The 18,758-nt window shown below is 31.1% G+C and overlaps 1 protein-coding gene across 1 annotated transcript in view; it reads right to left on the bottom strand.

Moving 5' to 3' along the window:
- LOC126774100 (frizzled-2) overlaps positions 1-18,758 on the bottom strand; it is a 272,688-nt gene that overhangs the window by 27,806 nt on the left and 226,124 nt on the right. The window lies entirely within an intron of this gene.

Genomic DNA, 18,758 nt, shown 5'->3' with positions numbered 1-18,758 from the left:
CAGATGGAGCGATGCGGCCAAACTCTCATAGCGTTTGAAATTTTCTCAACAATAATTATAGGACCAGCATCTAACTGTCTGTCAGCATCTAACCTCGAATTAAGGAAGCGTTTTAGAATTATCGCCCTCAAAGGTTTGTTCGTGTGCTCCATTGCTGTATTGAATTTTCTTTCAATGTTCATAATTGATTTCTTCAAATCGCATTCTACATTATTCGTGTTTGCAGGAAATTTGTGTGTACATTGGACTTGGGGAAGAGAAAATAATTATTAGCAAATTGAAATGGCTAAGTAAACTTTAATAGGTCATGGATTTAATTTGGATTTAAAATGTATTTATACAGGCACAGATCATTTTGAAGATCCTATTTGAATACTCGAATGACCTTAAATCTTAAAGGTAAGAATAGATTGTATTATAAGAAACAATGTTACATTTTTTAATTTAGATATTATCAAGATTTTGGAATTTATATTTTATTAATTTCTATAACTTATTAGCCATGTTTAAATTTAATTTAATTATTTTCAAGTTACAATATTTTAATACATTTTGAAAATCATTGGTATATATAAATGTAATAAGCAATTTTGATTATCCTTGTACTTATAAAGAGACCCTATCAGACATCGTAATTGATTTAGTCTACGCGTTCACAATAAATCAGTGCGTTATCTATGCTATCACCACTCTATTGTTTATGGTCGTTATCGTCTGTCATATTCTATAGACAAGCTTCGTTATTTATGTTCCAGTCACCGCTAACGCCTTTTATTTATTGCAGTATTAATATATGGCCCATTTTAAGTAGGACGACCAACCAGTCTATTTATAACTTTGTGCTTTATAAATAAACTGTATTAGATGTCTCTATTCATGTATTTTTCTTTCTTTGCTTATAAAAGTAATGATTGTTCCGCTTCCGGGCAAAGAAAGCGTTCTCATCCTTAAAGAAGGCTTGGAGTTTATTTCACTATCCTGCTACTCCAATGCGCGTTGGTGGATACATATATTTAGCCGACACAAGAAATTTTCCTTGACCATTGAAATATAAACACAAAATATGAGCACATGAAACTGGTGATGCTTGGCACCTGCCCAGATTTGAACCCAACCTTAGGGTTTCACGTGTACTATCCACTGGTCCTACTATTCCAAGAAATTTGTTAAAATATAACGCATATTGGACTATAATCAATTTATAAAAATATTATTCTATATATAAAATATCTCTGACGTATATAATATGTACACGTTTATATAAGAAGCTTTACTGTGTTTTGTAAATTTCGCCTGTTTCCATTAAACAGGACAAAATTAGGACAAGTTTGAGAGTTAATTATTTATCAAAAATATCTAATTTTATGCAATTCTTCACCAAGGAAGTAAATTATTACTTATTTACATATTTTTAATAAACGAAATAAATCCAAAGAGAAAAAACATTTGTCCAATCATATCTGATTATAATTTTATAAATGATATAAAATAAATAGACAGACAAAAGATGAAAAATACCATTCAAAGATTTCCTCCACCTGAAGTACCAGGAGATCATAACCGAAGTGCACGTCGTTCGACGTACATCGTAGGTACAGTCGTAAACAAACAGCTCAGTATTATGCACACAATATACCTGTTGTGCGTGGCGAGACACAATGGCAGTGGGCGCTCGTGGGCGCTCGTGGGCGCTACACCTCCTATACATTACCTGTACCGTTCAAGAGAAAAGTGCTACGTTATTTTTCACTTGAAAAAATGTTAACGACTTGAAAACGAATGTATCATTTAATATTTTGCAATAACATATGGAGTAGTTAAGTGTAATGTGTATGTTAAGCACAATAACTTTGTAAATTAAAAATATACTCGTTTAAAAAAACTTGTATCACGTTTTGTAGTTTAGTTTGAACATCAAAAAGCAACAAAGTAAACTTTTACTTTGTTGCTTTTTGATGTTCATAGACGTAATAATAAATAGCTCTCAGAACACGATAATGTACAGTGCACGTAATACGTATACTGTTTTCATGTCTAAAAGCTTAATATATATATATATATATATATATATATAAGCTTGTTATATATAAACAAACAACAATAAACATTGTGTCATCAAATATTCGAATTATTGATAAAATAATAAGTCTATTTGACATCTGGAGGTGATTTCACGTAGAAATACGTTGTACTTTGCAACAGTGACGCCTTGATCCTATAATCCCCACGAGGATTGATTTTCTAACATTCAATATATTTGGAATGTCGATAAAAGGACGCTGGATTGATGAAGGGAGTCTTGACATAAAAACAATTAATTTATTTATAACGATTGCTTCACCCGCGGCTTCGCTCGCGTCAAAATACTAATTTCCATAGCTTCTATTTTAAAATTTTAGATGTTTTATTATGTGGTTACTTTTGTTATTTTTTTATACAATATTACGCAGTTGTGCGCAAGTTCACTTCAAATAATGTGTCGGTCTGAGAGCACAAAAGTACAAAACGTACAAAATAAACACATAAATATTAAATAGTGCCCCCGAAGCCTTTATCAAACTGTGTCGTGGGTTCAGACTTTGGTTACTCTTATACAAAAGATACGAAATCTTGGATGAAGTAATTTTATAATAATATATTCAATGCCTACAATGATCCTTTGTGTGTGTGAGTGATAGTAATATGTTTTGTGAAGTTCGAAGTTTGTAGGATAATGTTATAATCTTAACTTATACATTATATATACATTTTCAAGCTTTGACGGTGACAATTTTTACAAACAGGACAAAATATAGAATAAAAAAAAAACAATTTTTGGTGTCCTCCTGACCGATTTCGGCCACGGTGGCCAATCTCAAGAGATGATATATTATAGTGCACAAGTGTGTGTGCAAATACACATGCACTCACTATTCCCTCACTCTTATAATCCGATGGTTTCATTATAATAGTAACGTTTGAGTAGCTTCTTTTTGTCAGATAATAGTGTTCCTCTGAGTTACCTCGTTACCTCGGCCCTTGCCATGCTTGGTAACGCTCCTAGCATTCACACCGAGTGCTTTATGTTACCAAGTTTTAAATTTAATTCATTTAGCCTTAAATAGTTAGACAACAGTAAACAGCTTATGTATCTATAATAATAATGTTACCTAAACAAAACAACCATTATTTTTTTAAATATAATATACATATATCAAGCACGTTTAATGGCAGATTTTGAAGGAATTTCGTTCCGCTCGGGCAAAGACGCGGGTTTTGCTAGTCTTTAAATATAAGTAATTAATTAAGTTCCTCCCTTGTAATTAGTGGATATTGGATATATGTGGACCGTTTGATATGAATTCCTTTGGATCTGACAAAATTGTATTATAACTATATAAACAATTATAATAGCTAGACATCGCATACATACTAATAATATATATGTAATTTAAACGAAATAGAGTTCTAAATTTCATTCCGGTACTTCTGTTAGCACTTCACAATTCAAATATCGTTGCAAAAGATTCCATTTTGAATTAAAATATTCTAAATTTGAACGTGAATTTCTAAACGAAAAAATAATGTCACGTCTTCATGACATTTGTTTCAAAATGTAAAATATATATACATCATGCATGTATAATACTTCGTTAAAAAAGTCAGATGTGATTTCAATAACTATTTAACTAGAATTCATTGTTTACATTATTATTAATTGAGGCGCTATAAAAATGATTTGTGACCAATGTAATAACGGCTAATGAGAGCTGAGCGTTTATTTTAAGCTCGAAACTTTTACTACTCGTAGCTGTTAACGTTTAAGCCGTAACAATTACACTAGAAATGCTTTGAATGTGTGATGAAAATTAAATTTTGAATTGGGTTTTTAAATTTGAAATAAACTCGTTAGATCGTATATGGAACGAAGCCTCAATGGCGCAATGTTTTATTGGCTGCCTAGCGATGTAAAAGTCGCAGGTTCGCTCCTGACTTTTGGGCATTGCCCCCCCCCCCCCACTCCTAACACAAGCTTTACTCTTAATTGGTGTGGTAAATAGAAGTGTTAGTAATTTCCTTAAAACTTGAATTGCTAATATTCTTCTAATAAAAAATTAATTATTAAATATCAATATAAAATATTTCTGACTTCTTAAAATTGATATTGATATTGAAATTCATGTGTTTGACGACTGTGAGGTGTCAAGCCGTGGTCGCGGGGTCGGTTCCCGGCTCACGGGTATAGCGTTACAAACATATGATACTGTTGTTATTTCGTTTCGTTTCGTTTATATTTATTTTTCGGTCACCTTCGGTATTGCGTTGACATTTATTTATTTCACGCCTGAATACATTTCGACAATTCTTCAAACTATTGCACGAAATTATACCATTTAATTGAAAATTGTATCGAATACGTTGATCATTAAAGAAAATCTTAAAAAAATACAATAATTTTATGTAAATTGTTAAAATGATCCATTTTTAAGAAAAGTTTAAAGGCTTTACCTATAAATGTTACCGAGGTACAGATTAGTTAAGCAAAAGTGTGTCTCATTCGTTCGAATTTAAAATCATGTAAGACAGAAAGAGAGAAATCAGGATTAAACTAAACACCTTTTCTACGGTGATCGTACTACGCCAGAAACCTTTAAGCAACTGCAAACAGCAACTGTACAGAGTTTCAACGGTTGGATTCAGTTTGGATGAATGACTAGAAAACGCTTAAACAAACATTTATTTTTAAAGATAAAATCATAAATCCTTATGTTATTTTAATCTTATCAATTATTACATAAGCTGGAGAGGTCGTATAGTTGAACGAAGTTGAATGCGCTACTATCCAAGTCCAAATCCTTGGATTATCAAAAATCTTTTTAAAAATCCTTTAAATAGTTCGTTTATATATAAGGCTATATGTATACTCACGCCACGACTCTGAGAGGCGGGACAGTAACCATAAATGGATAAATGTTGAATGCAACAGTAAACCACGTTTAAAACAACGGCTTAAACTAATGCTGAAACCGCTAGTATATAATATAACGCTACGCTAATATCAAGCTAAGCATACGGGCGGAATTATCGAGAGATTTGGTTATAACATATTGAATGTTCATTGTACCTGCATAATCCCTCACCATGTTGTCACACCGCGTGATGGCCGCGGCTCGCTTTACAGTTATAACCCTCCATAGTTTATAATATTTTAAGTCCCTAATACTTTTATGACGGCGTTTTTTTTGGCGTGATGACGTATTTTTAAGTGCAGCGTTTTATGTGAAACGTTTCATTATGAAATCTTTTCGACGCAAAATAAAGCAGTTTTTTGTATTCATTAGACTGTCAACTGTCATAAAAAAAAATTAATAAAAGTATATAATTATGTTAGTAATCATCAGCTTTAACCGAGTTATTATTTAACGCAGATTGTTCATTTGAAAATATTAAGGGATATAGATTATCTGGCAATTTACTGTATTTCCGACTCAAGGATATTAATTAATTTCTTGTATATTTTTTAGAATTATACTGCAGTATACAGTGTTTTTTTCGCCCTAAATTAACACGCTTTATATTTCTAACGTGTCTAATTTCACTGAATTTCTGTCACTTCTGTATTCCACCAACCCGCATTGGAGCAGCGTGGTGAAATAAGTTCCAAACCTTCTCCTAGAACAGGAGAGGGAGTCTCTTAGCCCAGCAGTGGGACATTCACAGGCTGTCACTAATTTATGTTTGTAGTTCTAAAGAATTAAAGTTTAAATTAACTAAATTAAAATCAATAGTATACTAATTATATTATCTATGTAAAAACATACTTTTTTAACAGTTATGCATAATTCATTCCACCAGTGTCATAAATTTCTAAAAAAAAAACAAGTATTTCTAAAAACTCCTTGCAACTTAATTTCCAAGTCGATGACTCTAAGGTTTAAGGTAGTTGCGAGATAACAGTTAACAGTCTCCGAAGGATGTCTGGCAAGGATTTACAAGCCCGCATCCTAGTTACATAAATCTTTGTTTTTCGGTCGCCACATTGTCTTTCTTTCGATCCGAAGCGACATTGGAGTGGCGTGTCTTGTTTTTTTTTTTTATTTCCAATGAGTTGTGTATCATTGATGATTTTTTTTTGGATTTCTAAGCTGAAGCAGTGCCAACGACGTCTACGTTTAAAGTTTTTTTTTTAATAAAATTAAATAAGTAGAAATTTACGTATATATTTTTAATTTAAATTATTGAATATTTCATAACATCTTAGTTCCCAAGGTTGGTGGCGCAATGGTGATGTAAGCGATGGTTAATATTTCTATGGGCGTTGGTGACCACTCACCATCAGGTGGCTCATATGCTCGTCCGCCTTCCTATTCTATAAAAAAATAGCAGTAGAAGAGTTGTTTATTTGTAATGTTTTTTTTTACATGCGATGATTTGATGGCGTGATGTATTTATTTTATTTGATGTATTTATTTTTGTTATTGATTGTTAAAATATGACATGCTATCAGGAAAATGTGCATAAAACCCTTTAACTATTCATTAACTACTCTAGTAAATGAAGCGCTCACTAAATTTAACCATTATAAATATATTATATTATCGTTTTTCTCGGGTAGGGCTTTGTGGTGGCTCGACAGTGTGACCACTCATCTAATTATTAGTACTGTGTATTGCACTCACATAAACAAAGTCCTTCCACTGGGAACTCGTTATGCGAAGTTATGTCGAAATGTAAAGAAAAACTTTTAACACTAACTCATCGTCATCCTTTCTTTGGAAAGGTTTGCTTCTACGATAAACTTTCGTTAATACTTATATTTGGCAATTTATAAATGATATGTCATCGTATCTAGAAAACTTTAATAATAAGGTTTATTGCTATACATATGAGGAAGTGGAGTTAGTACTTGTTGATATTAATGTATAAAAAAATGAATTAATATACGTACGCTATTTAGAACAGTAACAAGTTCTCATCTTGCCTATAATTTCTGAAGAATCTATATTCCGAACGGGTAGTAACTTTAAATTTTGTTTAATCTTGTAAAATTATGATCCAAATGTGCTTGCGAATCTATAGTTTAATTAAAGCCATTAATTAAAGAAAGAGTTGTCTTCAGTTGACTGTACAGTCACCATTATAGTCATAATGAACACAATTCTATATTTCTTTTCAAGGAATACAAACAGCTATTTTTAACTAACTATAAAAAGTAAGCTCAACAAAAACCAATTATGTCTTTACAAATTGTACATACAAAAAAAACATTTAATTGGAATGTGTTCGACACGACGTCGAAAGACGTTGTATCAATCTATTTACAAACCTCTAAAATGTCATTCGTAGTAATAACTAAAAGACCGTTTACATAATACATTACATAAAAAAATGTTCGATACCTTTAACACTAAACAATTATAACACTAACTACCATTAAACAAACGAGTTATAAACTATGTATATGCTAATTTATTCTAATTTAGTTTATATACAATATATTATACACATTTATACACATATAAAGTATATAAGAAAGTATCCACAGACCTTTTTAATGAGACACGCAGTAATCACTAAAGGACAATATAAAAAACACCACATTTTTTTATTATGATACCTTTAACACATTATATTATGTTAAAACAATTCAACACGTTGTATTATAAAATTCGCACATGCCATTTTCGTTCTTAGTGTTAATTGATAAAGGCTATTTTTATAAAAAATCGGACACCAGCTGCGTTTGGTAAACCTTATACGGTGAAACGTTTAATGAGCTAATGCTAAGACCAGATGTGTTAGTGTTTGATATAGCCTTGAATTACGCAACTTACATATATTATTATTTTTTCTTTTAATAAATTATACAAAGAAATCAAATTCAATTTAAGCTACTAGTTTATTCGTAGCGTGAACAAAAAATTAAACAGCATGTCTTAATTACATCAAAACTATTAACTTAGAATAATTATATTTTTTATTCTGGACTAATTAAGAAAGGAAATTTATTTGTTATATTTTTAATTTGCTTTTTTTTGTTTTGCTATATTATGCCACATATATATTATGATGGATCAACTTCGTTATTATTTGCGCCCAAGTATCGCATTGAACCTTTCGAATTATATTAGTTTTCTGCGGCTCATTATTAAAAAATACAGAAACATATATAGATATCTAAAAAAACGTACATAGATTTCGTCTGCGTCTGCGAAACAAACTTATCATGTATATTTTACTTATGACCAGAACACGAATAAACGAATACATTTATCATACCAGTGTAGTACAAGGCTTGTTATCTTTTAATAGTTTATTAGAACTCGTTATTGCAAATGTAAAACACATTTAAATAAATAATTTACGGCTGTACATCTTGTTGTTATAAATAAATTATAAAAAAGCCTAACACGGCAGCGCAGCCTACGCCCGAGAACAAAACATAAATCGACTCATATTTAGCTATAAAAACTACATTCCGAACAAGTTAGGTGATCAATTTCACGAGGATTCGTTGACATCTATTTTTGTTACATCTCATTATCTTACTGGCTTTATAAAAACGTTATAAAATATTATTAACGTTTTAAATGTCAGTTGAAACTTTATAATAAAATATGAAGCCGGAATATCTTTGTATTGCTGCGTTCCGTTTTAGTTGTTGTAATTTAGTGAGTTGCAGTAAATAAAGCTACAAGTGACATAACATATTAGATGGGTGACGAAGAAATGAAGGTGTAGTTTATATTAACAGTGCCAGCGTCTATAGGCGTAAACCACTTACTACCCCGTATACTTACCATTTGTCGTCTGCAACTTAACTTACTGCCGGATTGTTTCTTATATTATCCTCGTGTTTATTTGTTACGCGTAATCTTAAATTATCCGCGTCAAGTACTCTTGAGTGTAAGTACTCCATTAGATGTAGTTAACGTTTGTATTTGTGAATCGAACAAGTTTAATACGGTAACTATGTTCGACGCTCTGTGTAATCGTTCAATTACGAAGTTTCCAGCTCCTAAGATACGGACATTTGTTTATAAAGCTATCTATTGGAAAATTGGGGATTTCGGTCTTCGAACTCTCGCGTTATCTCTCTGTAACTGTTTATTTGTTTGTTTTATTGTAGCGAATTAAATACTGTAACTGAGATGAAGAAATCGGGTTTTTTATAATTTGATTAATAGCGCCGGCCGTTTTGATATTTAATATAGTAACTTTTACACTGGTGGAATTTATGTCAGTCATAAGTTACTACTAAACTCAAAACCCGTAGAACCCATCGGACCACGCAGTCATTGGAACCGTTGTGGGAAAAACGTCAAACACGTTCAAACATAATAATAATAATTTATAATGTTTTTTTTTTTTGGTTGAACCTAGTTGTCAATTGTTCAGCTACTTGTATGTAGACAACAATGTGTATTGGTTATCAGGTTACGTTTTAGACAATTATATATAAATAAATTATTGTATATTTATTAATTTCTGAAAAGGCTGATCATCATTCTGTTGTGATGACAACATTATTATTTTTCAATGGCATACAATTAGTAAAACCTTACAATTAGTAAATATAATATTTTAGTATGTTTGAAATATTATTATAGATAATTTAAAACAAGCATTTATTTATTCCATGTTTAATACATCAAATTGATTATAATAGATTGTTGTAGCATAAAATTGGTTGCAATATTTTACACACACATACTAACATGTTAAATAAACACATGTAAAAAATACTACAATGATTTAAAATCATCGTAATTACTCGTGCAAAGTCACGACGAGACGTATATAAATAGAGTATATAAATATAAATAAGAATTGACCATCTGTTGGTGACAAAAAATTGTAACAACAACGTCTAGGTAGATATTTTTCCAGTAATTAGAATGTGCCTGACACCCACGTAGCTGTTTACTTTGGGAGGACACGCGCATTCTGAGGGATCAAGTTACGGACACTCCTGCGCATGCTTGGGATGCTGTGGCTATCTGTTATGATGTGTCTAGCTTCTCGGAAGAAACTTTATCAACAATACGAATATTCTATTTTGTATATACTTATTGTACGAAAATTTTATTCACATAAAGTTTTAATATAATGAATTTATAGAATGTTATGTAAATTAAAATGTCCCAATGCTGGGTTAATTGTATATCTTGTTATTCTTCATCTCGTTCCATATAAATATAATATATTTATATTTATTTATTTATATAGTTATACAAACAGAATACAATCAGGGCATACATTAAAATTACGAACATTAGATTACATTCCTTAACATGTGTACACGGCATGCTCATTGAAATATTCTTAATACAGGTAGTTGCTCTTCATATAATAAACAATAAAATTAATATATTACTAAATTACAGGAATTAATAAATTAAAATCGTGTAATAATTATGAAGTCAATGATATGACAAAGAATGTCATAGTCAATCACTACGGTAATATGATACGAGATGGACCTTCACCGACAGACCTTCCCTGCTTCAAAACCAGATAAAAAGTTTCTTACGATAGACCAATTTTTGTCGAAGTTACACCGAACTTCGACAAAATTTTATTCCCTGATTTTGAGAATGCTGAAAAGAATTTAATCGATATTGTGTGACTTTACATGTAAAATCATTGCAGTGAGTTTAACACAACTTAAACGAGTTATTTTATCCACGGACTCTTAGTTTGTGTTTATAATTCATCTCGCGTTTTGCGGTGAAGGAAAACACCGTAAGAAACAAGCTTGTGTCAGATAAAAAATTTCACACGTCTATATATAACCTTCAATGTAACGGCTTGGTGGAAGTTATGATAGTGGCATTATCTCAGCAGTGAAACAAGTGCCATGCCCCTTGCATGAGCTGATTTTACCAATAACACGCTAAAAAATCGCGTCCTTCGATACCAATAAAAATCCGAAAATACTAAAGATAAACTCGCAGCGGGATACAATAAGATTTTTGCAAATAAACATAATTTCATCAAGGAATAAAATAAAAACAAGCCAATACTTATGATCGCCATTAAACGCCGAATTTTAAAGAACATCGCGTATGTTTTTATGAAACTTTAAAAGTTCCAAAACATAACTCCGAAATTGAATTATTTAACGATCAAACGACCGCTCGGTTATAGTAAATGTGAGGAATAATTTAATTTATTTATTTAAGTAATTTGCCTCATAAATAATTAAGGACATTTAGATGTTACGATTTGTTTTAGTAAACGGTATTAATGTGATATAAAAATATATTTATTAAACATTTAACAATCGTTTTATTATAAAATACAATATTAATATTATTGAAAAAAAATTAGATACATGAATTTAAAAAATACTAATCATTAATATTATATATATATATATATATATATATATATATATATATATATATATATATATTAATTCTTTAAAATGTGTGGTAGCTTCATACTAAAGAGAATAGAGTGAATAAAGAGTATAATTTATAAATATAATTCGACCTATGTAATATATGATTTGTTGATACTATTACGAATATTATACGTCTAGACTCAACAATCAACTCAATTTGCTTATTCGTTCGGTCATTGACTTATCTATCGAGAGTATTAATTTTACTTTCTTTTATAGAAGAAATTATCGATACTTTGTACAAAAATAATATTAAATAGAAAACAGATACCAACACCACCGATAGTCCGTCGTAGAGTTGTCGTGAGGTTAGAGTCGGTCCACCAGACACATGTCCCAGCGGGCGGCGGCGAGGGCGCGAGGCGTCCGATAGTAATCGATACCTGCCGGATTCGCTTTCTCGAATATTTACGACCCGTCGTCTCGAACCGATGATCTTTTATTTTTATTCGCGCGGCCTACGCACTGCCGACGATCGAGACATCATTCGAATTATATTTAGATTTGACGAGCCGGTTGGCGTGGTTGGTGGATGCTTGCCTTTCACGCTGAAGGTTGTGGGTTCGATTCCCACCCAGGACAGATATTTGTGTGCATTAACATGTATGTGCATGAATATGTATTTACAAAAGAAAAATAGTATATGTAGTATATCAGTTGTCTGGTTTCCATAGCACAAGCTCTGTACAAGCTTAATTTGGGATCAGATGGCCGTGTGTGAAAAATGTCCCAGGATCCCAGGATTAATAAATATGTTATTACGTATTCATGTTTCCCTTAAAAGTTGACTTTTGTTAAATTTTAGTTTTTTTTTTTATTTTTTTTTTAATACCTTTGTCCGTTGCAATCGGATTTAAAAGTGTTCGATGTGTACGATGAAATACTATTTACTATCACTTGAGCTGTGTACTAACTGCTGTCTCTCGTTTATATTATTTGTAAATATTGTAGTTGAATAATATAATATACATTAAGCTATCGTATAAGATCATTGTTTTAGAAATAAGGTTGCGCCAGATCACGTATTTATGGATTTCTCAAAATTCAATAAACGTCTAATAAATATTGTCTTTTAGCAAATTAATAAAATTACAACATCTTTTTAATGTTGCCTGTTGGAAAAGTAAAAGGATTATAGTACAAATTTATTATTACGTAATTAAATATATATAAACGCAAATTCAATTGTATTCTGGGCTGTTTAAGGAGTTGATATCTATATAAATATTAACACAATTATAGCACCAGTGGTGCGATCCTGTCTATCCTTCTGTTCAGGTCTTCTAATCGTAATCCATAAATGGGTATTACTAACTATGAGAGAATGTTGTACCAGGTTCCTAATATTTTAGTATGTAGTTTTGTACAGTTAAAATACGCACTTAACCTAAAGTAACCGTTCAGTCAATTTATGTTATACGAAATATTTCAATTTAAATAAACCTATAAATATTATTCGAAAAAAATACAGATCTTCGAAAAAATCAGTTTGTGTCACAGATAACATAAAATTCTTCTTTTCAAAATGTATTATTTAAATATTATCTTTATTTACGATAATGATACTATTAAGCAATATATGATATGTTAAATATAAGCATAATTTTCTGATTTCGACTATTTGTGTTCCGTCTTAATAACACAACGGAGCAGGTTTGCCTGTTGTTGAACTTTGAACGCTTTAATTGATGCTATTGTATTTTTTGTAAACGTAGAAATTATACGCTTTTTACAAGTTTGTATTAATAGGTTATAAACATTATATTAAATAATGTTCATCATCATTCGCTTATCCTTAACCCATTTATTTCGGGTCGGCGTAGTGTCCTCCGCAAGGAAATCTTTTGGCATATTGTAGGCACTCCCAAGCGCTTTTATGCTGACTTCAAGGACGGTTACTTGGGAGTGCTTTGTTGGTATATATATGGGTCGTTGAGTCGCTTACGTATTCGATTGTATGCGCTAGTCAAAATATCCTCCAGTCAGTTGTTATGTTGTCCTTGGGTTGTGATGGGGTATGTATTGATTATGTCACAACCGGTTTGCAATAACATATTAAAACACAGATAGAACTATAATTTGTTATACAACTTTTAGAGTTCTGAGGAGTTCGATTTTTGATCATCAATAAGCAACTGTAATGCGCTTTTATTAAATAATAATTTAGATATAACTTTGACTAATAAAAGGCATAGCTCATATGATATGCTAATGCTGTTCATGATCTCCACCAGACAGGATGAGAATGCAAAAATTAAAAAGGGTACACAATGGTTGAAAAACTTACCCGCGCGCTACAAATTCCGATTTTTGACGAGTACGGCATACATGACAATCAAGATTGATTCTGCGTTGCTGCCCCTCTAAGTATATGGCGGATATCGACAAATTTTTGTCACTAAGCTTTTTTGGTAACGACACACACAATATTTTTTAATAAGACTCATCATTAAATAATTTGTAAATTAAGTCTCTGTACTAAACAATACTAAAAAGGTCAACTTAAAAAAGTAAACCCGGATCAAAGACATTGGTACTTTAGTTAGACTGAAGTATATCGGGGGTAAGTAAGTAGTATTTGCTTAAGTACTTCGTTTATAAAACTAATCAATTCTTATAAGAAACGTTAATTATGTATCCAAATATAATATAAAAATAAAAGAGCAGTATTTGGTATTGTGGGATTGAAGGGTGAGTAGCGCATTGGCGATGTAAACGATGGTTAACATTTCTTACCATGCCAATGTCTATGGGCGTTGGTGACCACTCACCATGCTCGTTCGCCTACCTTTTCTATAAAAAAAATAAACCAAGTAGGTACTTAATGTCAATTTTGCAAGAAGTGTTAATAAAATGAATTACATAGTATTACATAGTACTCGACAGCGTTATATTTTTATATTGTTTTTTTTTTGTGTAAAATGTAAAATAGCTTTATTGTTGTTTTTTTATACTCTTACATAATAATTCTAAACTTAACAAGCATAACACACGAAGTTATTAGCACGTCGAGGTGAACGTACCGGTGATAATGTTTATATGTAAATGTGACGAGATCACACCTTCGTGGGTTTAAACGATCGGTTCCAATTCGAGGTCTCTACATTATAAGTTATAAATCTTAGTGTTTATTTAAGTTAAAACACACAGTAGGTATAATTATAATAAAATATTGATCAATTGTTTTGAAATGTATACTATTATATTAATATATTATGATTAATTGTTTTTGATATTTGTTATTAAGAGCCCAGTGGTACACACGTGAAGCTTGTCTGAAGATTGTCGGTTCAAATTCGTTTTATAAAAATACTAAAAAACACGTCACAATTATGAATAAAATGTAAAATCATTTGTACTTTTGCCACAGATGAAAAATACATAACATTTTAAATATATAACATTGAAATAATGACAAATGATAGTGTTGGAGCTAGTAACTTAATATGACGTTAACGAAAACTATCGGATGTCCTCAGATTGTTATTCAATTTACTATCGAAAGGCTTTAAATTATGGATCTTACACAAACTTTGAGATTATGAAAAAAAACTGTCAAATATACGAGCCAGAGAGTGTAATAAATATTCGTTTTAAACATGTTAAACATTTTCAAGGACTAGATAACGGCGTATGAGATAATATTGTGCACAAGTTCACGACCGTACAAATTCTCTATCCACTCTCACAGTCCATGCGATTACAATCCGACACGACCGAAGATATATTTCAAGCGTAGGATCATTGGATTTATGTGCCTTCAGAGGCATATTGTAACTGCCAGCTTCCTTACATCGGGTGCAATTGAGAATTACTTTGAAGACAAACCCAGTGAGTTTATTGGTCCAATCCGTGACGTAAACTGATATCGACTGTTATCTAAAAATGTTATAGAACAAAGATGTCTGCATAAAAACACCTAATTATATGGTAACTTTACTGATAATAAGTTTGAAAAGTAAGTAAGGTCGTACTCATCCACAACAATCCCGTCCTGAATTAGGCTGCGTGCTTTAAAAGTCATATCAAATTTTTGTACAAATACCTCTTTCATAAATTTTGTCGCAGAATTCACATGTGATATTAAGTCTCTTTTTGTTAAAGGCAGATGGTTTGTTCTCATGATGAAATAAATATAATTAAAGTATATATTAATGCGCTGTCAACTATAAATACGATACTATGTATATATTGTAATAACTTGTAATTATAACGGCTCACGCACAGTGCACATAGCACAGGGCAACACAACAGCAAAACTTGTAGATTAATAATTAACCGATTGTAACCGTTCTTGTTCATGAATTTTAAATGTTTTCTTAGCGGAAGCGCGATATGTTTGTTTGTATCACACAGAATAGGATAAATTTCAAATTAAAATTTGAGTAACAATATACATATTTACAATTATTTAAATTCAGAATAATGATATACATAAATTTTGATAGAATTAGTGACAATCTTTATATAAACAGGATAAGTAAAAGATGGATATATATCCTTTTTGAAACAACGTATTGATTTCTATAAGTAAATTAAGTAGATAAGTTTAACATTGTACATAAAGAAATCTAAAATAAATTAATAAATAAAACATCATACAAGATTATATAGATGACTACGGACTATACGTTGATTTCCGTAAAGGATGTGTAAATTTAGTTGTTAGATGTTATTTGATTTGTGAAAATGATTAACTACTGACTTTTATAATTATTACCTAAGTACCTACCGGATTCAAGTGTAAGTTTTGCCCAAAATTTACACTTCAAACCAGTTGTATTCGATGAAACCCAGGGGACAAATTCTACTAATTTATAACGGTTGTGATACGTTCCCAATGCTATTCCTATCCAACTTCGACTGAACCGCAACTGTATCGCTGTGTTACGTTTCAATTCGATTGCGATAAACTAACAATATGTTGTAGAATTGGCCCTCTATGGGCGAAATGGTGAGGTTTGTAAGAGCCTACTCAAATAAATTATACTGGTGGTAGGGCTTTGTGCAAGCTCTGGGTAGGTACCACCCACTCATCAGATATTCTACCGCAAAACAGCAGTACTTGGTATTGTTGTGTTCCGGTTTGAAGGGTGAGTGAGCCAGTGTAATTACAGGCACAAGGGACATAACATCTTAGTTCGCAAGGTTGGTGGCGCATTGGTGATGTAAGCGGTGGTTAACATTCTTTACAATGCCAATGTCTATGGGCGTTGGTGACCACTTACCATCAGGTGGCCCATATGCTCGTCCGCCTTCCTATTGTATAAAAAAACCTTTGTTTTATGACTAAAGTTTTTGGAGCAGAAGCAACTGTAACATTTTCACAGTATGAAGTAAACGCGAGCGAAGTCGTGGGTTCGATGTTTGTGTGTACGTTTGTTATTTACATATGCGAAATGAAAACGTTAACGTAATGTCATTTCTAAATAAAATTATCGTTATTGTGCTGTGTTCATTTATAAATACAATTTAATTGTAATGTATGTAAATTTACATAACATTTCTCATAGGTCATCTCTTATGTTGTGAATTTTAAATAACTTTAAATGGTTATATTGAGTATTAATTAGTAATTATCCATAATTGTGAGCTAATGTTAAGGTCACATTAGCGTTTTACCAAATTCATTCGAAAAAAAACGTACTAAGGTGGAAATTATGGGCTTTAATTTAATGCATATATACTGCTGTGCAGACTGACTTTTTATAATATATTTCTTTTGTTTGTTTTGATGAAATTAATTATTATTTACAATTAAACAATTATTATATTATAGATAATATAACATTAAAAAGTGTTATGAGTTTAAATAAAATAAAGATTTTAACTTTGTTTTCGCATTCCGCTACCAAACATTATTCATTTTGTTGTTTTGTTTGCGAGGGTGAAACCTCGCGTAGTGTTAACTGTAATTAATTTGTCTTAATTACAGGTACAAAGAACATAACACTTGTTGGTAGCACATTGACGTTGTCTGCCTGAATATTTTGATTAAATATAAAACGAATGTTTGTATGTGTGTCCTCTATGTGTTCCTAAACCATTCATCCGATTCTGATGAAACTTTTGCGAGTTATTCTAAATAGTTCCACAAAGGTTCCTGTCACAAAAAGACAACCATTTTGTGTCTGTTCTTCAATATGAAGGTCTTATTTCACCCATTGAAAGAAGTGTCTTGTTCGTAAAACAACGAGCAAAGCTTATTATATTGAAAAATAATGTAATGTATTAAATTAAATGTAGTAAATATTTTGTATCGCATTTTTAAGTCTTTTGTTATAGCAGCCTTAAAGTTACATGGGTTATTTGCTCAGCAAGCTGTTTTAAATTCTACTACTTCATTTGAACCGGACAATAAGCGCTAAGCGCAGCCCGAGACTCATAAAGGTAGATTAATAACAGCCAATATGTCCACGTGATGAATTATTCAGGATTCAATGAACAATAACATACGCTACAGATTCACGTCAATAGCCGTTGCGTTTGCATCGTATGTACATATGTTTTTAGCGAAATTGAACTACACAACAAACCGTTTTGGTACTAGATAACAATAGATAAAATATGACTTTGAACTGACGAATACAATTGTAACTGTAAGTTATAAAACACAAAAATATTTTTGAATAGTATAAAAATATTATCCATAACAATTTTTTATATAATAAACTATGGAAATAATTAAAATAAATTGACAATTAGTTTCGTTCAATACATTGTAATGCGTTTAATGTAGAATTTTAATGTGTATATTTCACGTATCAGATATTGTATCGAGGAAGATGATTAAACACACTCTAAATTGTAGCAAGCGATTACTATCCTAATATACAAGTTCAGAGAGACTATTTCATTTTGATGTAAATAAATTGTATACTATAAAATGTTTTGTATTTACGCAAAAAACATATTGTAGAGTTTTTATTTATTGCTGAATGCTTGTAAGGAATGACTGATTAATATTTCGCCCATTACCAATTTTATTACCCTCAGCTTGCAAGTTTCGTTGTCAATTTGATTTCAATTTGTATTCAAGGTATATTTCGTCGTTTCGAATTTTGAACAATGACTCCACTCTTATTTTGTTATATAGTTCCAAACTTACTGACAAACTTACTGACTCCAACGGCTTACTGACTTATATCTAAAATAATTATGCTTAGTTGGAAAAGATAATGGCGAATTAGGACCCATTCAGATTGAGAAACAATATAATTCTTATCAACATATATATTAGTGTTTTTCTATATAAACACCATATTTTTAGTTGGGAATCCAAAACAAAATTATTTTTAAACACATTAAAAAAACGATCTATCGGCAATATTCAATAACACGGCAAAAATAAACCGTATGGTTACGTTCC

This window comes from Nymphalis io, chromosome 16 (genome assembly GCF_905147045.1).
Source record: "Nymphalis io chromosome 16, ilAglIoxx1.1, whole genome shotgun sequence".
NCBI classification, from domain to species: domain Eukaryota; kingdom Metazoa; phylum Arthropoda; class Insecta; order Lepidoptera; family Nymphalidae; genus Nymphalis; species Nymphalis io.
The sequence above is the reverse complement of the archived record's forward strand: the minus strand, read 5'-3'. Positions and strand labels throughout refer to the sequence as shown.